The sequence below is a fragment of the Phacochoerus africanus genome, chromosome 8 (genome assembly GCF_016906955.1).
Source record: "Phacochoerus africanus isolate WHEZ1 chromosome 8, ROS_Pafr_v1, whole genome shotgun sequence".
NCBI classification, from domain to species: domain Eukaryota; kingdom Metazoa; phylum Chordata; class Mammalia; order Artiodactyla; family Suidae; genus Phacochoerus; species Phacochoerus africanus.
Window position 1 is genome coordinate 80,630,461 of NC_062551.1, and position 24,834 is coordinate 80,655,294.

The window sequence follows — 24,834 nt, forward strand, 5'->3', positions numbered from 1 at the left end:
AGTAGTTGTACCAATTTATATTCCCACCAACAGTGTAGGAGGGTTCCTTTTTCTCCACATCCTCTCCAGCATTTGTTGAGTTGTTAATGACTGCCACTCTGACAGGTGTGAGGTGGTACCTCAGAGTAGTTCTGATTTGCATTTCTCTAATAATTAGTGATGTTGAGCATTTTTTTCATGTGCTTGTTGACCATTTGTATGTCTTCTTCAGAAAAATGTCTGTTCAGGTCTTTTGCCCATTTTTCGATTGGATTGTTGGTTTTTTTGCTATTGAGTTGTATAAGTAGTTTGCATATTTTAGAGGTTAGGCTCTTGTCATCTGTATCATTTGAAATTATTTTCTCCCATTCTGTAAGTTGTCTTTTTGGTTTTTTTATGGTTTCCTTTGCTGTGCAATAGCTTGTCAGTTTGATCAGGTCCTGTTTGTTTTTTTAAAGGCTACATCCATGGCATATGGAAGTTCCAAGTCCAGGGACTGAATTCAAGCCACAGTTGAGACCTCCACAACAGCTGCAGCCACACCAGATCCTTTAACCCACAACACCAGGCTGGGGATCAAACCCACTCCCTGGCAGCATCCTGAACCACGGCAGTCAGATTCTTAACCCACTGCATCAGAGCAGAAACTCCTCCTGGCTTTTAAATTTAATATGAAACTGACCATAAATATAACTGAAGCCTGTGTTCTTTGTCTCCTTTTCACTCTGCTTCCCTAAAGATTCTCTGCACTCTTGTGGACTGTACCTCCCAATATTTCTGCTGGAATCCCACTCCTTCTGGAAACGTTTGTTTTTAAGGGCCACACCCAAGCCATATAGAAGTTTCTGGGCTGGGGGTGGACTCAAAGCTGCAGCTGCTGGCCACAGCCAGAGCAACTCCGGATCCAAGCCGCATCTGTGAACTACACTGCAGCTTGCTGCAAAGCCAGATCCTTTAACCTACTGAATGAGGCCATATCCTCATGGATACTAGTTGGGTTCTTAACCTGCTGAAGCACAATGGAAATCCTGGATGCCTCTCTTTATAATCTGAAATTTTACCCCTCAATTACTCTTATTATGTCTCCCTACTCCATTAACTGCCTTATCCATCTCTTTTTCCATCACACTACTTTAAGATCCTGAGGTCTCTTTCAAATTGTCTTGGGATCTAGTCTTAAAACAAATGTCTAACAAAATTGTCAGTCCTCAAGTTCCTATTAAAAAAAACAAAAACAAAAAAAACCTGGAATTCCCAATATAAACCTACCGAGGGATCATTACTTTGTTATACAAATACCCTAACTACATTTGTAACATTTTTGATATTGAACCAGTATCTATATATTCTGTAACAGTCTACCATTTTAAAGACACTTACTGTATCTTTAAGTTTAAAAGACCTAAAAATGGTATTCTTCCTATTCTAAGGAATATAAGCCAATGTTGACCTCATATACTCAAGGAATAATGATCTTAAATTCACACAGTTCATAAAATCATCTTGTGTCCTGGTTTGAGCAATGTAAAATGTAACATAGAAAAGCAAGCTCAGAGGCAAATCCTAGCTTGCTATTCACCAGCCGTGTTGACTTCGGGCAAACTGACCTCACATCTTAAGGATTTTTTTCATCTATTAAACAGGGATAATTAACAGTTATCTACCCCAATAAGGTTGTTAAGAGGGAGATTAAATAAAAACATAAAAAGCACTTAAGTACAGTGGCTGGCACATAGTCAATAAACATTAGTTTTTATTATTAGTCCTCAATAAGAAAGAATTCTTAGAAAAATTTTCAAATATACGGCTTAAATGAGTTGCATATTCTTTTTTTTTTTTTTTTTGGTCTTTTTAGGGCCTAACCCACATATAGAGGTTCCCAGGCTAGGGGTCCAGTCAGAGCTATAGCCCCCAGCCTATAACAGAGCCACAGCAACTCAGGATCTGAGCCACATCTGCAACTTACACCACAGCTCACTGCAACGACGGATCCTTAACCCACTGAGAAAGGCCAAGGATCAAACCTGCATCCTCATGGATACTGGTCAGGTTCATTACCGCTGAGCTGCTATGGAATTCCTCTTTTCCCTCCTTTTTAAAAACTTTCTTTTTTAGGAGTTCCAGTTGTGACGCCGTGGAAACAAATCCTAGTAGGAACCATGAGGTTTCGGGTTCAATCCCTGGCCTCGCTCAGTGGGTTAAGGACCTGGCACTGCCATGAGCTGTGGTGTAGGTCACAGACATGGCTCGGATCTGGCACTGCTATGGTTGTGGTGTAGGCCAGCAGCTGTAGCTCCAATTCAACCCCTAGCCTGGGAACCTCCATGTGCTGAGGGTGTGGCCTCAAAAAGCAAAACAAACCAAAAAAAAAAAACTTTCCTTTTTAGACAAAAAGGACTAAGTTTTAAAAAGCTATAAATAAAACCATGTTGATACTAATATAACATAATGCTTTCATCAGAGAGAATTTCAATTTGACTATAACAAAAGGTAAACAAGTTATATTCACGCAATTACTCTTACTTAAGGGTTTAAAATGAGTGCTGTTGGAGTTCCCATTGCGGTGCAGTGGGATCCCCAATGTCTCTACAGCACCAGCAGAATGCAGGTTCAATCTACAGCCTGGCACAATGGGTTAAAGGATCTAGGGTTATGGTGGCTGTGGCATAGGTAGGTCACAATTGTGGCTTGGATCCAATCCCTGGCCTGGGAACTCCATATGCCACAGGACAGCCAAAAAAGAAAAAGAAAAACAAAAACAAACAATTAGGGGAAGGCTCAAAACCTTTGAAACTCCATTTGTGGAGTTCCTATTGTGGCTCAGCAGGTTACAAGTTATGAACCTAACTAGTATCCATGAGGATGTGGGTTCTCTCCCTGGCCTCACTCAGTGGGTTAAGGATCTGGCATTGCTGTGAGCTGAAGCATAGATTGCAGACGTGACTCAGATCTAGTGATGCTGTGGCAGTGGAATAGGCCAGGGGCTGCAGCTCGGATCCGACCCCTAGCCTGGGAACTTCCATATGCCACAGGTTCAACCATAAAAATTGTAAGAAGGAAGGAAGGAAAAGGAAGAAAGAAACTCCATTTGTAAGATTCTCAAAGACCAGCATCACATGCAAAACATAAAACCTCAGTCTGGATTCACCTTTTAGAATTATACCTCATTTAGGATCAAAAACAATGTTATTACTCACTTCATTCACCAGACTTCTCTCCAAGAGTTAAATATAACTCAACTCCCTTTATATGAACATGTATCATGATTAGGAACATACAATATGCTGTATAGACAAGTTCAAATATACATATTTCCATTCTTTCTCAGATTCTTTTCCTATATAGATTAGTACAGAATACTGAGTAGAGTTCCTTGGGCAATATAGTAGGCCCTTGTTGACTACCTATTTTATTATATTTTGGTCTTTTTTAAAGAGATGGAGTTGGGGTAAGAAAGGAAATTACTCCAGCTTAGTTTATCCATTCTAAAACATCCTGCTCTGGAGTTCTTGTAGTGGTGCAGTGGTTAACAAATCCAACTAGGAACCATGAGGTTGCAAGTTCGATCCCTGGCCTTGCTCAGTGGGTTAAGGATCGGGTGTTGCCGTGAGCTGTGGTGTAGGTCGCAGACGCAGCTCAGATCCCGCGTTGCTGTGGCTCTGGCGTAGGCCAGCAGCTACAGCTCCGATTCGACACCTAGGCCTGGGAACCTCCACATGCTGCGGGAGCAGCCCTAGCAAAGACAAAAAGACAAAAAATAAATAAATAAAACATCCTGCTCTAATCACCTTGATTATAACCTATTTATCAAAAACTTCAACATTTGATTAATGTCGTTCCCCTAAAGATAAAAATCTGACACTGGGAGTTCCCGTTGTGGTGCAGTGGTTAACGAATCCGACTAGAAACCATGAGATTGCGGGTTCGGTCCCTGCCCTTGCTCAGTGGGTTAACGATCTGGCGTTGCCATGAGCTGTGGTTGCAGAAGCAGCTCGGATCCCTCGTTGCTGTGGCTCTGGCGTAGGCCGGTGGCTACAGCTCCAATTCGACCCTTAGCCTGGGAACCTCCATATGCCGCAGGAGCAGCCCAAGAAATAGCAACAACAACAACAACAAAAGACAAAAAAATTAAAAAATAAATAAATTAATTAAATAAATTAAAAAAAAAAAAACTGACACTAAAGTAATTCATGCCAAGATTTCAGCAACTGGAAATTTTTTTTTTTTAATCCTAAATCTGACCCTCAACAGCTTTGTGACACTAGACAAGATTCAATGCTCTGTGCTCCATTTCCTCATCTAGGAAATGGGGCTAAAATAATAAACAATATACATATTTCTTGGGTGTGGTGAGGATTAAATGACATTATGTGCCTGACACATAGAAGGCATTCAATAAATATTTGCTGAATAAATGATTAAGTGAATAAAATGCTTGGGATAGTACCTCATAAACAGCTACTATAATTAATGTTATAATAATCACTTGAGATTTTACCTGGAATAAGCAAAAGTAAATGGCTAACAAATATTAATATCACTATCCCAATCTCTGCAACCAATGTTTTTAAATAATCTTCAAAAATTATTATGGTTTTAAAATATTCTCATATGTTGTTATAACATCAGTAGTCCCAATTCCCAATTGCAGGGTTTCTCTTTAAGTGATGAAAGGCTAGGTAGAACATCCAGAAATTCTCTCTCCCTCATATACCAATTAAAACCATATAACCAGTGTTTGTGCTAAGGATGAGCCATTCAAGTATATATTTATTTACTATAGATACAAAAGAAGTCAAACTAGTCGCCGAGAAAGTTCCTTTGCTTTATCAGAAATTAAAGTTAAAATTCAGCTTTTAAAATTTCTTTTGTCTCCTCTAGTTTGCCAATCTATAAAGAGTGTTATCTGACTTTTAGACTAAATCATACTAATTTTGAAAATAATAAAGAGAAGGAACTCTTCTTCTATTCTTTGGATAAACAAAAATACAAGAGTAAAACCAAAATAATGACTAATATTTACTATGCGCTAACATTATGATCTAAGTGCTTCTGTATGTTAAATTACTGAATTCCCACAACCACCCTCACCATTTTAAAGATGGGGAAATTGAAGCTTTTCTGAGGCTACTGAACTGGAATTGTAGAACTTTAAATAACCATATAAGATGAAGTGCTATTTAACCAAAATGGTCAAAGAACGAAAACAAAACACAAATGAGTAATCAACTATCAAAGAATCAGAATACAATAAACCACATTAATAAAGCTTGACTTGAGTAAAATCTAGTAATTCAGAAATGTACTCTTAAGATCTCATAATGTCTAGAAGCCAACATTATGAACAATTCTACAGAGTATAGAGTATATAAAGTGTAGGAGATTGGGCTGAATACATACTAACTTTGTGTAATCTATTCTGAAAATTACTTTTTGTAATGAATTCTTCATCATTTACCTCCTCACATTTCAAAAGAAAATATTTGGAGTTCCTGTCTGAGGGGAGTGCCAGCTAAGACAAACTTAGCTTCTGATCAAGAAGCTTCTGATCAAATTAGGTAATTAAGATACAAGATAACCAAGTTAACCAAGGACACAAGGAATACTGGCATTACAAGTCACAAGATTTTTGAGAAAGGAAGAAGCTTCCGATCCAACTAAGTAGATAAGATACATGCTAGTGTGACTTACCAAGAACATGAGAGGTAATAAATGTCACAAAACTTTTTTTTTTTTTTTTTTGTCTTTTTAGGGCCGTACCCTCGGCGTAGGGAAGTTCCAAGGCTAGGGGTCTAATTGAAGCTGTTGCTGTTGCTGCCGGCCTACACCACAGCCACAGCAACACAGGATCCGAGCCTTGTCTGTGACCTACACCACAGTTCATGGCAACGCCGGATCCTTAACCCACTGAGCGAGGCCAGGGATCGAACACACAACCTCATGGTTCCTAGTCGGATTTGTTTCTGCTGCACCACGACGTGAACTCAAAAGGTCACAAAATTTTAAAGAGACTCGTTATTGCTAAGTTAGGAGAGACTTCAAAGAGGGGGAATTGAACTGAGCCTTGAGGGAAGGAAAAAATAAAATAATTAAAAAGCATAAGAGAAGAAAAGGACAAAAGATAAAGGAAATAAAGGTGCTGAATTGGGAATGCGGTCTTTAAATATTTATTACATACCTACTGCGTGTCAGTCACTGTGTTAGGTACTAGGTATACACTCATGAACAAAGCAGATGAGTTCCCTGCTCCTGTGAAGTCTATGGGGAAGACAAACAATAATCAGGCAAACAGATATATCATTATAATTGTAATAGGTCCTAAGAAGGGAGGCAACAGATGCCAGTAACAGGGAATAACGGGAAAGGAGTAGCAGAGAGATGATGAGGGAAAGTATCTATGAATCATAAGGTGAAGCCTGAAGGAGGCAGCCAGGCCAAGAGCAGGGGATAAGAGTGTACAAGGAAGAAATAGTCACAGGTACAAAGGCCCTGGGGTAGAAAAGAAGTTGCCTTTAAAAACAGCCAGCTGGGAGTTCCCGTTGTGGCGCAGTGGTTAACGAATCCAGACTAGGAACCATGAGGTTGCAGGTTCGGTCCCTGCCCTTGCTCAGAATGATCCGGCGTTGCCGTGAGCTGTGGTGTAGGTTGTAGACACAGCTAGGATTCCGCATTGCTATGGCTCTGGTGTAGGCCGGTGGCTACAGCTCCGATTCGACCCCTAGCCTGGGAACCTCCATATGCCGCGGGAGCGGCCCAAGAAAAACACAGCCAGCTGGAGATCCCCTGTGTCTCAGCCGATTAAGGATTTGGTGTTATCACTGCAGTGGCTCAGGCTGCTGCTGTGGCACAAGTTTGATTCCTGGCCCCTCAAACTTCCTCATGCTACAGATGAGGCCAAAAATAAACAAGTAAATGCTGAGTCTGGAAAGGGAGTTATGCAATAAAGCATGAGTTATAAATTCCTTAGAAAGTAAGGAAGTATCTCTAGAAATTAAAAAATGAGTAGATGAAACACCAATGCCTAAAAAGGTTAACAACGTTTGTTATCTTTTAGCTTATATTTTAACATGGTATTTTCAAACTCTTCCCTTGCTGCCCAACAAGAGTGTAATGAAATAGAAGATCCTAAATTTGAATATCAATTATATCCAGAGTTCTCTTCATGGCTCAGTGGTTAACGAACCCAACTAGGAACCATGAGGATGCAGGTTCAATTCCTGGCCTTGCTCAGTGGGATAAGGATCAAGCGTTGCCATGACCTATGGTATAGGTCACAGATGCAGCTCGGATCCCTAGTTGCTGTGGCTGTGGTGCAGGCTGACAGCTGTAGCTCTGATTTGACCCTTAGCCTGGGAACCTCCACATGCCACGGTTCAGCCCTTTTTAAAACAGAAAACAACAAAAAAATTATATCCGAGCTGAAATCAATGGTGTGCCCCTCGATAGCTCTGACAATAAATGCTCTGAGCTTGGCTCCCTCATTTAAAGAGGAAAATGACTACCTGATAGCATTTTCTATCACCACCCAAAATGTTGAGTTGGTAGACTTGTATCTTTTTTTTTTTTTTTTTGGTCTTATTGTCTTTTCTAGGGCTGCACCTGCGGCATATGGAGGTTTCCAGGCTAGGGGTCAAATCGGAGCTGTAGCTGCTGGTCTATGGTCTACACCAGAGCCACAGCAACACCAGATGCGAGTCACGTCTGTGACCTACACCACAGCTCACAGCAATGCCAGATCCTTAACCCACTGAGCAAGGCCAGGATCGAACCCGCAATCACATGGTTCCTAGTCGGGTTCGTTAACCACTGAGACACAAAGGGAACTCCTAGACTGGTACCTTAATTAACATTTCCTAGTGATACATGGAGGGTTGATGGGTCTCTATCCTCAAGATTCACAGGTGGGAGAAGAAGGTTATAAGAGTCAACATACAGAAATAGAATGGATAAAGAAAAATGAGAAGGAACAAGATTAAAATGAGGCTTCCTCCATCAGTTTAGTTGCAGAGGTTGCAAGCATTTTCTAAGACAGAGATTTGAGCTAAAATAGACTGGGACAGGTTCAGTGACTTGAGAAGTTATGAGAAGGAGAAAATAATGTTTTCCCAACAAGACACAATTTCTACCTACTGTATTCCCTTTGTGGAATATTAGCTAAAACAAGTTAGAGATTAACATTAAGGATATTCTGTCATAGGTGAAAGGGCAAGGCCTTTAATCATTTTATAGCATCCCCACCCTTAAGAATTATTTGAACAACCACATGTGTAAAGCATAGCCAAAGAGGTTAAGTTTTATATTTCAAAAGCTACCTTTTCAAAAAAGAAACAAAAACAAAAATTTGACTCGTTAATAAATCTTAAGAGTAAATTTTTTTTTGGCAGTGCCCGCAGTATGAGAAAGTTCCCACACCAGGGAATGAACACAAGCCACAGCAGTGACAACACCAAATCCTTAACCTCTAGGCCACCAAGGGAACTCCAATCTTCGAGTAATTTTTACTTTCCCTGCTGTGTACCCCCTGACCTAAAAGTAATAAAATATTGGTTCCTCTTGAATTTATCTTTCTGCTGATCTGACAAGTACTCCCATCTCTCTCTCTCCCTCTCCTACTCTTCTCATGCATCTCACCATTAAATGCCAATAGTTTCCCTATTTCCTACAAAGTAGAAACAGTGATGCTCCAGTATTCACTCTCATCTCACCAGTATTGCTTCTGAACATAGAAACTTCCCAACATTCCCAAGGACCACTCTGTTAACCAATACCTAAGAGATAGCACAGTTTAAACAATAAAGGTGGTCGTGGTGATTACACAACTGTTATGTATTTGTCAAAGCTCATCAAATTATACACTTCAAACTGATGAATCTTATTGTATGTAAATTATACCTCAATAAAGGTGATTTTTTTTTAAAAAGAATGCATGGAACTCCCAATGTGGCTTAGTGGAAACAAATCTAGCTAGCCATCCATGAGGACCCAGGTTCGATTCCTGACCTCCCTCAGTGGGTTAAGGATCCAGCATTGCCATGAGCTATGGTGTAGGTTGCAGACTCGGCTCAGATCTGGCATGGCTGCGGCACAGACCAGTGGCTACAGCTCTGATTCAACCCCTAGCCTGGGAACCTCCATATGCCACAGGTGTGGGACCCTCCCCCAAAAAAAAGAATGTGTACACTCATTCATCCTTCAAATATTTACTGAGTATCTCTTATGTGCATCAAAGTTTATACCAAATCTTTCAGCTTGACTATCTGGGTCCTACCCGTGTGTAATGTGCTCTACTCATAAGCTAACACTGTCCCCAAAAGCCTATTACATGAAAAATGGTTTCATTTCTAATCATGACTGTCATCTTAATGATGGCTTCTACAGCAGAAGGATCATTAGATATGCATCACCTTTCACTACATAAATGAAATCTATGTTCTTTAATATCAATGCTTCCATCATAAGAAGAAAAAAAAAAGCATCTACTGCAACATAGCACTACCACAACCTTATATGTTTGTCTACCAAAAAAAATTAGAATATCTCAAAAGCTTACTGACAACATTGCTGGAAGAAAAGGCAATACTATTAGGGAAGAGACTCAATTGACTCATTTAGGAGCCACAGTGACCCAGAGACTGAGTCAAAGGCCTGGAAACTAGGCCTCCTTGCTCCCAACTCAATATGCATAGTAGAGACAGTCATGGACCTTAGAAACAGACTGTGGGTTTGAATTCCAGCTCCATTTATTACTAGTTGTTTGCATAAACTTAGGAAAGTCACCCTGCCTCCATTTGCTCATCTGTGAAACATGGATGCCAACGACCACCTTACAGCATTGCTGTGAAGACACAGAGATCGATACCGTCTAGTACCATTACTGGGCACGGAACAGGCAAGACAACAATATTAGTTTCTTTTTTAAGTTATTTAAGAGTAATAAAATATCTATTAATCAAGGCTAATTCACAATCTCTATTAGTAATCACAGGACACCAATGAAGCTGTACTTGCTGCCATGTTCATACTCTAGAGCAACTCCCCATCCCAGTTTCAAACTTCAGTTACTATGTTTAGAAGTGATTTAATTTTAGAAACCTGGAAAATTCTTCTGAGTAAATTGAGCAAAACCTTCATCTGCCCCAAGGGAAATTCTAAGCAAAATAATTATTTCTAACAAGAGAAGAATTTTTTTCTATGGGGGTTATTCAATTTAACCACATGATGCCACCAAAGTTGCATACAAAGTAACAGAAAACCATCTGGAATCTAATGTACAGATTCTCCGAAGGGAAACATCCCCCTAAAATTCCTCCCTCCCTAATGTTAGGTAGTAAAATCTTAATAGGTGATCTGAATTCCCCCGGCTCTGACACCAGTCCAACTCCTTAGGCCAGAACTGCAGCAGTTTGTAAAATGCCCTAAACCCACCTCTCAAAAAATCCCCAAAAGGCAGGGCGGTCCAGAGTATTTTCTCTTTAATCAACAGATAAAGCACTAGGTGCTCAGAAGCACAATTCCTTTCCCAAGGTCATTCAAGTCAGTGAACGTGCGACGGAGAATCTGCAGTATCTCTGACTTTCTAGAGATCACACTGCAGTGATGGGGGGGGGGGGGGCGCTGCGCCTTCTCTTCCCCTCTCCCACCCTCAAGTGTGAGCACTGGTCTCGGCATTTCCGAAACAAGCCACAACAAGATCTGCAGTATTAGGAAAGGGGCTGACGCGGTGAAGAAACAGATGCTCCAAAGCAAGATGGTCTTTCTCGGCTCGCAGAGCCTCCTCCAAGGTTATTAACAGAAACCGCAGGCACCCCAGGGAGCTCTACACCGGGCTCCGAACCCCCAGCCGGGCCGCTCCCGGACGCCGGGTTCCCCGCAGGCAGCCTCCGCAGCCGGAGGCCACCCGCCCCAGAAACCGCACTTCATTCCTGCGCTTGGGGAAGCCATGGCTCCTTCCCCGCCCGGGCAGGGGTGGGGGTGCGCCGGGAGGCGGGCAACGCGCGCTGCGGAAAGTTCACCGCGGCAGCGGGCGGGGGGCGGCCCCGTTCCGGCTCGCCCGCGTCCTCCAGCAGATTCCACCATTAATTAGTCCTAAGAACTGTCTACTGGCAACTTAAACAAAGCGAATGCCTCGAATTCCTTCTCGGCCCAGCGGTCTGGCTGTGAGACCAGCATCGGCCCGGACGCGGGGCCGGCACTGCTGGGCGACAGCTGCGGCGGCGGCCGCCGTAGCGGCGGGAACCCCTGGTCGCCCAGCTCGCCCCCCGCCTCCCGGCCGCTGGGCTCCGCAGCCCGGCCGGAGGGCTCCCAAATCTCCCTACTCCTCCTCCTTCTCCTCCTCCTCCTCGGGAGCTCCCGGGCTCTTCCTGTAAGATCACTTCCTTCCTCCCCGGGTGCCCGCGGGCCCCGCGCAGCCCCCTCCCCGGTGGTGCCGGCCCCCCGCCCGGCCGCGCCGCTCCCCGCCCCCACCGGGCCCCACGCCCCGCGCGCCTTCTCACCCCCCGACTCCCAAACTCGACCCTAAAACTCTCCTCCGCTCCCCCCAAGACGTCCCCTCAGCTCTCGGCCCCAAACATTTCTCCTCAGATTCTCTCTCCCACCAAGAAGTCTCTCAGAACCTTCCCTCCCCCTCCAAAGGAAAAATTTCTAACTCCCAAAGAATTCTGAAGGTCTCGCTCCAAAGACCTCGGCTTCCGAGCTCTTTCTCCAAAATTCTGCTCAAACTCTACCCCCACCTCAACTCCACACACCCCCGCCAAGCCTCGCCGGGGTGCGCCCGCCGGTTCTGCCCGGTCACCCCTGGGTGCCCCGGCCCCTCGGGGGGGCAGGCCGCCCCCTCCAGGCATCCTCTTCTCTTCCCCCACCTGCCCGCCCGCCCGCCAGGCTTCCCGCGCCACGTTCCCGCGGCTTCCCGCGTCCTCCTCACCTCGGCGGCTTCGGCCCGTACGCCCGCCAGCCACGGGCTCCGACGCTCGGCTCCCGGCGTCCGGCGCCTCCTGCGGCTCCCAGGGACTGACAATGAGGGGCGGGGCCATCTTGTGACGTCAGGCCCTGGGGCGGGGCCTTTATGAGGGGTGGGGCTGGTCCACGGTCCCGCCCCATCTATCTTTTTTCCCCTTCCCCGGACTTAGACTTTTCCAGGGTTTTTATCGCCTGCCTAGCTAGATGCCCAGGGCCTGTGTTAGGAGCGGTGGAAAATCGAAATGGAAGACAAGATGCCCTGCTTTCAAAACGGGCACTCTCACGGGATTGTGGGATTAAATGAGATAATCCATGTAAAGGTATTTAGCCCAGGGCCTGGTATGGAGTAATCTCTCAACAAATACTATTTCTATTACTCAGCAAAATGTGGGAAAGGAACTCAGCTTGAACTCAGGAAGCATGGGTTCCAGTTCCCAGCTCTGCTATTAATTCCTTGTGTGACCCTAGACAAGTCTTTTGCCATCTATGTACCCCAATTTCACCTTCTTTAAAATGGGAAGAGGTGATGATTTCAAAGGGCCCTCCAATAACTCTACGACATTTTCCTGTGGACCTTCTATGTGCAAGGTACCTAGGGCCCAGAGAAGTGGGGAGGGGGGCCTTTGAAGGGAGCTCAAGACCCACACCCAGCACAGTACAGGACACAGCTAGAGAAACTCTCCTCACAGATGCCCTCCCACATACTGGCACAGAGCTGCATTCACAAGCCGGGACACAGATGCACTGAGGGCTGCTTCCTCTCTGACTGCAGCAGCATAGCTGGTCTCTTGAGACATCTCTTGTGTAAGCTCCTTATTGCCTATGGAATAAAAGCCAAGTGCCTGGCCTGGTCTGATCTCTTCCTACCTTTACACACACACACACACACACACACACACAGTTTATCCAAACTCTCCCTAGCACACCCACTGCTTTCCCACATCTGCCCATTGCTCGTGCTCTTCCTTTGCTGTCTCATCTCAGTTTACAACTCCTCCTAGTTTCCCCCAGCCAGAAGCCTCCTCTCCCTGCTCTGAATACCCATGGCATTGTGTTAACTCTCATGTGGGCATGAACACATTTTAACTTGTGTCAGACTGACCTCCCCTTTGTTTCTTAGCACTTCCTCACTTCCTTGAAGTCAGAACCCACACATGTTTATGGAACTCAGGTTCCAATGCCAGAAAACCCTGGGATTATATACCCATGGTCGGATCCATAATAGCTCTCTTTGAGAGAGAGCTCTCTCCTCATCTGTAAAATGGGGATAGCAATATAGTCCTTGTAGTGTTTGTTTTAAAATTATACAAGACACTTTTTTGGAAAGCACCAGGCACAGTGTTCCACAAGTGATGTAGCTGCCATTCTTATTGTCATTATTATCATCATCATCATCATCAATATTATTGCTAGCTCCTAACACCAGATAGCACCCCTAGTGATAATCCACCCAATTATTTCATAGTGGAAGATTTTGAGATGCTGAGAGAGGAACAGGCTCACTGAAAGGGGCCCTGCAGACCATTGCCATTGGAACACAAACTCCAGTTTCTAGACCCCAGATAGATTCTGCAGAATCACATCTGATATCCCAGGATGTCTCTGTCACTCAGCACCCTTCCAGGTTTGCAAGAGAACTGACCTGGTTCTCCCTCCTCCCTCTCTCCTCTCACTTTCCTTAGAGAGATGGATCTGTGTTAAACTGCCCTGGCACCTCTGCAGTCTTCCAGCAGAGCTGCAGCAAGGCACTGGGCGTTCCCAGAGTGCTGGCCTGTGGGAAGAGGGAAAGGACTTTGGGGTTCTGATTAATTTCCTGCAAGGCAGACAGGCAAATGGCTGTTCTGAAATGCCTGGGCTGGTCTTCAGAGGCCCCTAACAAATTACAGCTTATTTTTAGAATAAGAGATTCAAAAATGCCACTTCCCATGAAAGGAAGGCATGGCCACAGAATTGCTGCAGGCAAAGAAAGGACCTTTACTAAGTCCCTCCTATGTGATGTGCTGATGCTGATTCCAATCACAGCAGACCTTGGAAGAAAGAACACAGGATATTCAGGGGAGGTTTTTTTTTGTTTTTTGTTTTTTGTTTTTTGCCATTTCTTGGACCGCTCCCACAGCATATGGAGGTTCCCAGGCTAAGGGTCTAATAGGAACTGTAGCCACTGGCCTATACCAGAGCCACGGCAACGCAGGATCTGAGCCACGTCTGCGACCTACACCACAGCTCACGGCAACACCAGATCCTTAACCCACTGAGCAAGGCCAGGGATGTAACCTGCAACCTTATGGTTCCTAGTGGGATTCATTAACCACTGAGCCACAATGGGAACTCCATCAGGGGAGGTTTTGAAGACAGAATTTTCTCTCTAGGACACATGACCCCATCAGCCACGTATTCATTCATTCAGAGCAGAAGCTTTGGCCCAGGACAGATCAGGATTTAAATCTCAGTTCCACCACTATGAGGTGTGTGACTTTGGGCTTTCAAGTCTCTGCACCTCAGTTTCTCATCTGAAAAACGGGAGTAATAATTGTACCTATTTCATAGAGTGGCTGTGAGGATCAAATGAAATAACATGTGAAAGAGCTTTGTTCAGAGCCTGGCACCTAGTTCCTGCCAGAATACGGTGGCTGCTGTTACTGTCCCAACATGCCCTCCCAGTAAGCCTCTCACATGCCAGCCTCTGGACTGGAGGTAATCGTCCTGACCATGAGACGCTCATTTGACAAAAGGGAGTAGATTTTTTCATGAATAAGCAAGAAAAGGTGGATAGTGTTAAATTAAAAAAAAAGAGTAAGAGTAAATTACAGAATTATATGCATTAAAAAATGGAGAATATAGAAAATAAGAGGACTTCATCTTTTTTTCCTTTTTTTTCTTTGCTTTTCTTTGTATGTGTGCTTGTGTATGCATTATAGCTGGAATTTTCAAAAAAGACTGTACTGGAGTTCCCTGATGGCCTAGTGGTTAAGGATTCAGTCTTGGAGTTCCCATTGTGGCTCAGTGGGTTAAGAACCCCACCAGTATCCATGAGGATATGGGTTCGATCCCTGGCCTCACTCAGTAGGTTAAGAATCTGATGTTGCCATGAGCTACGGTGTAGGCTGGCACCTGCAGTTCTGATTCGACCCCTAGCCTGAGAACTTCCATATGCTATATGCCGTAGGTGTGGCCCTAAAAAGAAAAAAAAAAAAAAAAGGATTTGGTGTTGTAACTGCTGGGGCTTGGGTTCATTCCCTGGCGAGGGAACTTCAGCATACCACAGGTGCGGCCAGAAAAAAAGACTCTACTGAATGCTAAGAGGGAGGAAAGAGGATGAAGACATAGCTACAAGGTGTATCAGCAAGGGGCATCTAAACCAACTGTCCAAACAGCCACAGAAAATTCCACAGATTCACCTCATTCTCCATGGTGTTCCAGGAAAAGCCCCTACCTAGACAATTCTCACCTTCTCCCAACTCCCCAGCCCTCAGCAGCACTTTAGCTTTCAATGCTATAGCCAGAGGCAAGACTACTCCTAACAGAGCTCCCAGGAACCAGGCTAGGCCAGTAGGAGAGACTTTCAAGCAGGAGATTTTTTTTCTCCATATCCTGTGCCCCATCCCCACCTCCCAAGGAATAACAATCTGTCAGCATCTTGTTTAGCATCTACAGTACCTAAACCTGCCCACACATTCATTTCTCATCATAGCTTTCTGCAATTTAATTTTTTTGCAAGACATATTACCTGGTCATCAGAAAAGAGGCAGTAAAGATATATATATATAAAGAAAGATAGAGGAGTTCTCATTGCAGCGCAGCAGAAATGAATCCGACTAGTATCGATGAGGATGCAGGTTCGATCCCTGGCCCTGGTCAGTGGGTTAAGGATCCAACATTGCAGCGAGCTGTGGTGTAGGTCGCAGACATAGCTTGGATCCTGAGTTGCTGTGGCTGTGGTGTAGGCTGGCAGCTGTAGCTCTGATATGACCCCTAGCCTCCTGGGAACTTCCATGTGCCATGGGTGCAACCCTAAAAAGTGAAAGAAAGAAAAACAGAAAGAAAGACAAACAGACAGACAGACAGACAAGAAAAATGAAAAAAAAAAAGATAAAGAAAAAAGAAAAAGAAAGCTAACCAAGCTGGGGTTGGTTCACTTTGGTTAGTTTGCAAACAATAAATTAGAACAATGTGGTTGAGGCCAGTGCTTACGTCTCACAGGAATCACAGAAAGTGAGAGTAGGAAGAGAGAAGATTATCTTCAATTTCTCCTACCACGTTTTCAAATGACATGATTTTAAGTCCCCTCACATTTCAGACCACACATCAACACATGTATTTCATTTCATTCATTCAACAAACACCTATGGATCCTTTACTGTAAACCAAGCATCATATAGATTATGAAGATGCTCATTCCTATCTTGCAGATTAGAAAAACGAGGCTCAAGGAAGTAAAGTAACTTGCCCAAAGTCTCATATCTAATGGGTTCTAAATCAAGACCTTCACAACATCAAAACCCATACCAAAAGGATGAGAGCTGAATTCCAAAGCCAGTGAGCCTGCACTTAGGCAGCCAAGATTACCTAGGTGGCCTCAGGCAAGTCATTGAACTCTTCTCAGCAGCAGTTTCCCCATTTCTGTGGAGTAAGGGCATACCTGGATAGATTATGTAAGTGAAGTGCTTTGTAAGTTATAACGCATAATTCAAAGGGAAATCTTTACATCAGCTCTTCTGGGACTGATTCTCACTCATCTTTGGATCTCGTGGTGCTTGTTTATTATCCCTATTAATGTTTACCCCATTTAACACATTTAGGATAGTCTTCTTTGAAGCTCCCACATGGCAGAGCAGGTTAAGGATCTGGCATTGGTGCAGGAACTGAAGACTCAGATTTGATCCCCAGCCTGGGAACTTCCACATGTCTTGGGTGTGGCCAATAAATAAATAAATAAATAGGACGATCGATCTTCCTTGCACAAACTTAAATTATTCCCCCCACTAGCCTGGGACTGCTTTAAGGAGGGGTATGATGCTTATTCATTTCTGATCACTTTCTGCCCCCAGTGCAGTATCTGACATTCCCTCCATTCCTTCAGTCTTTTATTTATTGCATAACAAATGGCTGAGAGCCTAACATGTGTAAGACAGCAAAGATCCTTGCCTTCTTGGAGTTTAAGACTCGGGGGGTAGAGAGAGAAGACAACATTAGGCACAAGCAATTATTTCATATCAACTGCATTAAATCCCACAGAATATCAGGCTAGGTGCCATGAGAGCTTGGGGGATGTTCAGTGGGGACCTCATTCAACCAGGACACAGGGAAGGCTTCCTAAAAGAGGTGGCATTGAGGCTCAGAGAGGTTAAGAAATTTGTCCAAGTTCACACAACTGGTAAGTGGAAGAGCTGGGATTTTTTTTTTTTTTTTTTTTTTTTTTTGCTTTTTAGGGCCACACCAGAGGCATATGGAGTGTCCCAAGCTAAGGGTCAAATTGGAGCTACAGCTTCTGGCCAACACCACAGCCATAGCAACTTGGGATCTGAGCTGTTTCAGCGATCTACACCACAGCTCTCGGCAATAGCACAACACTAGGTCCTTAACCCACTGAGTGAGGCCAAGGATCAAACCCAAATCCTCATGGATCCTAGTCTGGTTCGTTAACCACTGATCCACGGTGGGAACTCCAGAAAAGTTGGGATTTTAACCCAGAATGCCTGACTCCAAAACCCATACTTTTTTTTTTTTTTTGTCTTTTTAGCTATTTCTTGGGCTGCTCCTGCGGCATATGGAGGTTCCCAGGCTAGGGGTTGAATCGGAGCTGTAGCCACCAGCCTACGCCAGAGCCACAGCAACGAGGGATCCGAGCCGCGTCTGCAAACTACACGGCAACGCCGGATCGTTAACCCACTGAGCAAGGGCAGGGACCGAACCCGCAACCTCATGGTTCCTAGTCGGATTCGTTAACCACTGCGCCACGACAGGAACTCCCAAAACCCATACTTCTATACTAGACAACACTGCCATTTTTCTCCTCCCTCCTATTCTTCCCTGGCTCTTATTGGTGCGAGGGAGCAGGGTTTGTCTAATGCTAGATGCTCTAAAACAATGTTTTCCCAGAAAGGGCCCCCTTTGAGAATCTGATGAAATCTATGAAACCTCTCCCAGGAACTACATGTATAAAGACAGACCCACAAAATCTTGCCTGCATTTCAGGGGGTTCATAGGCATCTTGAGGCTCAGGTTTAGAATTCATAACATGGAGGACAATAAGACCTTATCGTGAGATTCTCAGAACCTCAGAAAGAGACACCAGACGGAATTCCTGTTGTGGCACAGTGGAAATAATCCAACTAGTATCCAGGAGGTTGCAGGTTCAATCCCTGGCCTCCTTCAGTGGGTTAAGGATCCAGCATTGCTGTGAGCTGTGGTGTAGGTCGCAGACATAGCTTGGAACCCAAGTTGCCGTGACTGTGGTTTAGGCCAGAAGCTGTAACTCCAATTCAGCCCCTAGCCTGGGAACTTCCATATGCCGTGGGTCCAGCCCTAAAAAGATAAAGAAAAAAAGAAAGAAAGACAGACAGACAGTCAGTCAGACACCAGGGCTCCATGAGGACCTCAAATTCAAAGACAGAGTCCAGGACTCTATAAAAAGATTGTCAAGATCCAGGAGAAAGATCCTGGGATCCTGTAGAGACCCAAGTCCCTCCCCTGCAGAGACATTCTTAAGAAGCTATATAGACTGTAGAGGAGAGGAGGCTTAGGCCGGAGTCCCCGCAGATGAACGCATGGGCCTCGGAAAGCTATGGTAAGACCCTTTTTGGGTCAGGACACCTTTGAAACTCAGAGGAAAAATGCAACACACAACATGCTATACACAAAATCAAGGCCTTCACGCACCTCTAGGAGGCCATCAGTACCCCCCAGAATCAGGCCGCCTGTTCTTGAGCCTCCACAAGAACCTAGACCAGGACCACAGACTCAAGGTACAAACTTCAGAGTCAAACAGACCACGGGGAATTCCAGCCCTGCTGTTTACTAGCCATGACCTTGGGCCACTCACCCACAAACCCCCAGGCCTCAGCGTCTCACCTCCCACAAGAGAGGATCGGACACCTCTCCCTCCCCAGGCCAGCCCCTGCGGCGTGGGTTCTGGCGTGGGAGTCAGCCTCTCCGCTCCGGCGCGCGGGATCTGGGCTGCAGCGCTTTCCCGAAACGCTAACCGGCCGACGGCGGCGGGAGCGCGGGCGGTGGGGAGGCGGCGCGCTTGCCGCAGTGACAGTTCCGCGCCGCCGCGGGCTTGGGAAGCCGGGGGCCGTTCCCACCCGTCGGGCAGGGCGTTCCCGCCGCCGGCTTCCTGCAGTCGGGGGCAGGGGTGGGGGGAGGAGCGCAGGGGCCGCGGGGCCCGGCAGGCCTGGTTCCTGGCTTTCTCTCCGCGTTTCCTGAGTAGGACCAGTCGGGGGATGGGACTCAGCACAGACCTCCTTCCCGGGAGCGCAGCCAGGAAATCGCGTCCTTGTTCGCTCAGGTTCCTCCTCTGGGCCGGGACCGAGCCGATTACCGTGCATAAATAATCTCCGTCCTTGTCCTTACACACTCGGTCTGATGCGACCGGCTGACTCCTTCGGGAAGCCCGAGAGACCCCAGCTTCCCGAATGGCAGACCTCGGACGCCAGACAGAGCAAGATTCCAATCCCCTGTTGGAAGGTGCTGAATTCCATCCTACGGATAAGGAAACTAAGGCCTGAAAAAAAATGAAGTGACTTACCCAAGGCCATCATAAAGAAATTACTACTGGAGTTCCCTAGTGGCTCAGAGGGTTAAGGAGCCAGTATTGTCACTGCTGTAGCTCAGCGACCGCTGTGGCACAGGTATAATGTGGGGCGGCCAAAAAACAAGTTTGACCTAAAATATAAGCACTTGGAGTGCCTGTTGTGGCTCAGCAGAAATGAATCTGACTGGTATCCATGAGGACGCAGGTTCGATGCCAAGGCGCTGCTCAATGGGTTAAGGATCCAGTGTTGCTGTGAGCTGTGGTGCAGGCCAGCAGCTACAGCTCCCATTTGACCCCTAGCCTGGGACCCTCCATATGCCCCGGGTGAGGCCCTAAAAAGACAATAAATAAATCAATAAAATATAAGTGCTTCATTTTGCTTAGGTTTCTTGTAAACAGAGGAAGATCATTTATTTATTTATCTCCCTCCTCATGGCCACACATTGCATGGTATTCTTAGCCATCTTATAGGGTAGACAGTTCAATAATGTTAAGGTCCTTGTGAACTGGAACAATGCCAGCTATTCAACAAAGATGTTCCCTGTCCACCTGTAGAGCTGCTCCAGAGAAAAGCAGCCCAGACCACATTTTCCGGCACCCCTTGCAATTAAGTATGTGACAATGGGATCTGGGCAGAGACAATGAACGTGTGCTGTGTCCAGGCCAAATCCAAGTTAAGAACTACAGCTGCTTTCTCAAAGCTCTCTCCTCAACACCAGGGGGACCAGGAAAACCTCATGGAGAACTCAGCAGAGCCTTGGTCAGCCTGGGTTTTTTGCTTGACTGAATGGTGCTCACATTGAACTAACTTCCTTTTAGTATTTAAGCATGAAGAACTTGGATTTCTCTAGTACACCAGTTAGGATAACCTAACTAACACTGACTGGAACCAATGGTGGGTTCATTGCTGTATGCTCTGCATCACAGAGCATGCTATTGGTCATCAAGTTTGCTCAAAAGCCATCTGTCTGGCACCAACTGTGTCCAGCTGGTTCAGCAGGCAGAAATAGTCTCTGTTCATCTCATTGATGCATTATGTCCTGTCTATTCTAAAAAGGGTTTTAAGGTGGTTTCCATTGCTGCTGCAAGCCTATTTGACGGATAACTAAAGAGCACGAATCAAGGGGTAATGAAAGCCTGGACCAAAGGCCAGTGGAGGAGGGGGAAAAAAAAGAGAAAATTGACTAATAATAGCAGAAATGCTAGGCCAAGTTTTCTTTTTTCTTTCTTTCTTTCTTTCTTTTCTTTTCTTTTTTTTTCTTTTTTTTTTTTTTTGTCTTTTTAGGGCCACACCCAGGGCATATGGAAGTTTCCAGGCTGGGGCCGAATTGAAACTGCAGCTTCTGGCCTATGTCATAGCCATAGCAATGCCAGATCTGGCAATGCCGGATCCTTAACCCACTGAGCAGCATCAGGGATCGAACCCATGTCTTCATGGATTTATTACCTAAGAGAATTGCTAAAGACTGCATGAAAGGAGTTCCCATTGTGGCTCAGTGTGTTAAGAACCCAAGTAGTATCCATGAGGATGTGGGTTCAAACCCTCGTCTTGCTCAGTGGGTTAAGGATCTGGCATTGCTGTGAGCTGCAGCATAGGTCACAAATATGGCCTGGATCTGGTGTTACCGTGGCTGTGGCATAGGGTGGCAGCTGCAGTGCTGATTTGATTAAAAAAAAAAAAAAAAAGGATAGCTACAAAATACCTACCATGATAACTGAAAACATAGGAAGACTACAGTATGCCAGCACTCACAAAATAAGGAAGAAACTGACAAAATAAAATCGGGAAATCTCACTTGAGAACACTTGGAGTAAGGATGATCTTTTTTTTTTTTTTTTATCTGCACCTGTGGGATGTGGAAGTTCCGGGGCCAGGGATCAAACCCGCACCAAAGCAGTGACAATGCCAGATCCTTAATCTTCTAGGCCACTCCTAAGGAGAATTTTTTTTTTTAATTTTTTAATTAAAGTATAGTTGAGTTACAATGTGTGTCAATGTCTGCTGTAGAGCAAAGTAACCCAGTCTCAAATATATATATGTATATATATGTATATATGTATATGCATACATTCTTTTCTTCTTTTGTCTTTTTATTTTTTAGGGCCACACCTGTGGTACACAGACATTCCCAGGCTAGGGGTTGAACTGGAGCTGTAAGCTGCTGGCCTACCCCACAGCCACAGCAACACAGGATCTGAGCCGTGTCTGCGACCTACACCGCAACTCATGGCAATTCTAGATCCTTAACCCACTGAGCAAGGCCAGGGATCGAACCTGCATCCTCATAGATACTAGTCAGATTCATTTCCACTGAGCCACGAAAGGAATTCCTACATTATTTTTCTCATATTATCTTCCTTTATGTTCTCTTCAAGAGATTGAATATAGTTCCCTGTGCTATATAGTAGGACCTCACTGCTAATAGTTTGGGAGTTCTGGTTGTGGCTCAGCAGTAACAAACACAACTAGCATCCATGAGGACAAGGGTTTAATCCCTGGCACTGCTCAGTGGGTTAAGGATCTGGCATTGCTGTGAGTGAGGTCACAGATGCAGTTCAGATCTGGCGTTGCTGTAGATGTGGTATAGGCAGCTGCAGCTCCAATTGGACCCCTGGCCTGGGAACTTCCATAATCCAAGGGTGCGGTCTCAAAAGACAAAAATAAATAAATAAATTAAAGGTAATAGTTTGCGTCTATTAACCCCAAACTCCCAGTCCATCCCACTCCCTCCCCTCTCCCCCTTGGCAGCCACAAGTCTGAGAAAAATCACTTTTTTTTTTTTTTTAAGGGCCGCTCCCGGGGCATATGGAGGTTCCCAGGCTAGGGGTCTAATCGGAGTTGTAGCCATTGGGCTACGGCGTAGCCACAGCAACGTGGGATCCGAGCTGCGTCTGCAACCTACACCACAGCTCACGGCAATGCCGGATCCTTAACCCGCTGAGCAAGGCCAGGGATCGAACCTGCAACCTCATGGTTCCTAGTCAGATTCGTTAACCACTGAGCCACGATGGGAACTCCAGAAAAATCCTTTTTAATGCTTAAAAAAATAGAGCAGAAATGGTAATTTCCCCCCAGAATGTGGCCCCAGGCTGATCAAAGCATAATTTCTTTGCTTCTCGTTGGAATTCCCTTGACCTAAATCAGTGTGGTGGTGCTGGCCAGGCTGACTTGTTTTTGGAGTCACCCTGGCCTGGTGAGGTACTGCAGAGCCAAAATGACCACCGTGCCACAGCAACAGATTGTCCTTGAGGGGAAGTGAGAATCAGAAGCTCCTCCTTCGGCTTTCATGTGTTGGGTGCTGCCTAGGTACCCAGCACTGTCTGTTCAAAGTCAATCATTTGGTGTAGACTTCAAAGCCCAGCCTGTTCCAACCCTCTCTTTGTTCTTAGGCATCCTTGGCCCCCATAGCCCCAAATAGTCAAAGTTCCCAGCCCCAGAGCCTTTGCACATACACTTCCCTGTGTGATGTGCAGTGAAAGAGCTGTCAGGCCTAAGTTGGGCTGTGAGGGCTGTCAGATTCTCTTAATCTCACCATCTCCCTGTCCTGTCACCCAGCTGTCTCTGCCAGAGGGGGAGCTGATCACCATCCACTTGGAAAAGGGACCACTCAGGAAGAGAGCACTAGCAGCGCAGGCTCTGTGTAGAGTCCTGGGAGATGAGATCTTATCTTACATCCATTCTTTGTGTCAGAGGCTAGGTGTCAGGGAGGTGACATGATAAAGTGGCAAAAAGGAGCTAGATTTCCAACAAGGTCTGCCACAACCGAGGCACTGGAAGTTCCAAGGCTAGGGGTCTAATTGGAGCTACAGCTGTCAGCCTACACTACAGCTCATAGCAACGCCAGATCCCCAACCTACTGAGAAATGCTTGGGATTGGACACACATCTTCATGGATACCAGCTGGATTCGTTTTTGCTGTGCCACAGCAGGAACTCCTGCATATGTATTAAATGTATACAGTTGCCCAAGTGCTGTCCCAGAGAAAGCTGTTTTTCCACCTCACCATTCCCACTGGCTAAGGAAAATTGCTCTGAATGAGGAAGGTGCCCACCCACCTTTGATTTCTGCTCTTTTCGCTGGTGCCCCTCCGCCACCTGGTGGTCATACCTAGAATAGACTGGAATTTCTGCCCACAGGTCTGAGGAAGGCCTGAGGTTGGACTCCCTTTGCTAAATTCTCCAGGGTGGCATTTTCATCTCAGTCTACATTCCCCTCTAAGACCCCAGGGATCACCTGCACCCGAGGTTTTGAGAAAGGCAGAAGTTGATTCTGTCTCACTGTGGAATATTGGGTCTGTCACCGCCCTTCTCTGGGCTTAGGTTTCTCATCTGTAAGAAAGGGCCTGGGAGTTCCCGTCGTGGCGCAATGGTTAACGAATCCGACTAGGAACCATGAGGTCGAGGGTTCGGTCCCTGCCCTTGCTCAGTGGGTTAACGATCCGGCGTTGCCGTGAGCTGTGGTGTAGGTTGCAGACGCAGCTCGGATCCTGCGTTGCTGTGGCTCTGGTGTAGGCGGGTGGCTACAGCTCTGATTCAACCCCCTAGCCTGGGAACCTCCATATGCCCCGGGAGCAGCCCAAGAAATAGCAACAACAACAACAACAACAACAACAACAAAAGACAAAAAAAAAAAAAGAAAAAAGAAAAGAAAGGGCCTGGAGGAGTTCCCTTCATGGCTCAGCGATTAAGGAACCCAACTAGGATCCATAAGGATATGGGTTTGTTGGTGCCTCGATCATTGGGTTAAGGATGTGGCATTGCCATGAGCTGTGGTGTAGGTTGCAGACGTGGCTCGGATCCCACCTTGCTGTGGCTGTGGCTAAGCCAGCAGCTGTAGTTCTGATTCAACCCCTAGCCTGGAAACTTCCATATGCCACAAGTGCAGCCCTAAAAAGCAAAAAATACAATAAAATAAAGTTTACTATGTGACCTGGGACTCTATGTCCTTCCTTAACTCAGTGGGAAGAATGTAAATTCCAGAAGAGCAGGGAAGTGCTGCCTTGTTCGTTCTCTATCACAAGTACATAGGGCAGTGCTTTAGATGTAGATGCTTTACTGGGTTTGGGGCCACATTAATAGAAGCACTGTATGTACAATAAAGGAGGTGATAGTCCTTCTGCCCTTGTTTGGAGTCCTGTGTTCTATTT

General features: G+C 45.5%; 1 protein-coding gene across 3 annotated transcripts in view; it reads right to left on the reverse strand.

The window, feature by feature from the left end:
- The window catches only part of LUZP1 (leucine zipper protein 1), a 100,808-nt gene extending 81,364 nt beyond the window's left edge, over nucleotides 1-19,444 (reverse strand). Inside the window, exon 1 of one of the 3 annotated variants that reach the window (XM_047792394.1) lies at nucleotides 19,006-19,444. The gene's annotated coding sequence lies outside the window, so the exon portion shown is untranslated. Of the gene's footprint in view, nucleotides 1-11,899; nucleotides 12,158-19,005 lie in introns of those variants that run through there. The other 2 variants (XM_047792391.1, XM_047792393.1) reach the window with 2 other exon arrangements.
- Nucleotides 19,445-24,834: the final 5,390 nt, after the last annotated feature.